Consider the following 343-nt stretch of genomic DNA (forward strand, 5'->3'; position numbering starts at 1 on the left):
CGCATCCCCTGACTCATCAGTAGAAGAACTGCAAGATGGAGAAGATTTCATGGTTAAACACTGACAAACAGCTGGACTGACCTTGGAAGCAGCTGTGAGAGAGAGAATAGTTGAAGGTTGTGTGTTTTGGATGATGACACATACCGTTTCAAACTGTTGAACAGGTTGGCGGTGGCCACGATACCCTCCAGGGTCCTCATCCTGTAGTGGGCCATGTAGTGTGCCGCTGCACTTTTCTGCTCCTCTGAAAAGTTTGCACTCACCGCTGTCTCTGCAACTTTTCTGATTTCTTGGCTGGTGATGTTTGGTAATTTGTAGCTGCAATGAAGAAGAAATCTCAGAT

The sequence above is a fragment of the Centroberyx gerrardi genome, unplaced genomic scaffold (genome assembly GCF_048128805.1).
Source record: "Centroberyx gerrardi isolate f3 unplaced genomic scaffold, fCenGer3.hap1.cur.20231027 Scaffold_237, whole genome shotgun sequence".
Classification (NCBI taxonomy): Eukaryota; Metazoa; Chordata; class Actinopteri; order Beryciformes; family Berycidae; genus Centroberyx; species Centroberyx gerrardi.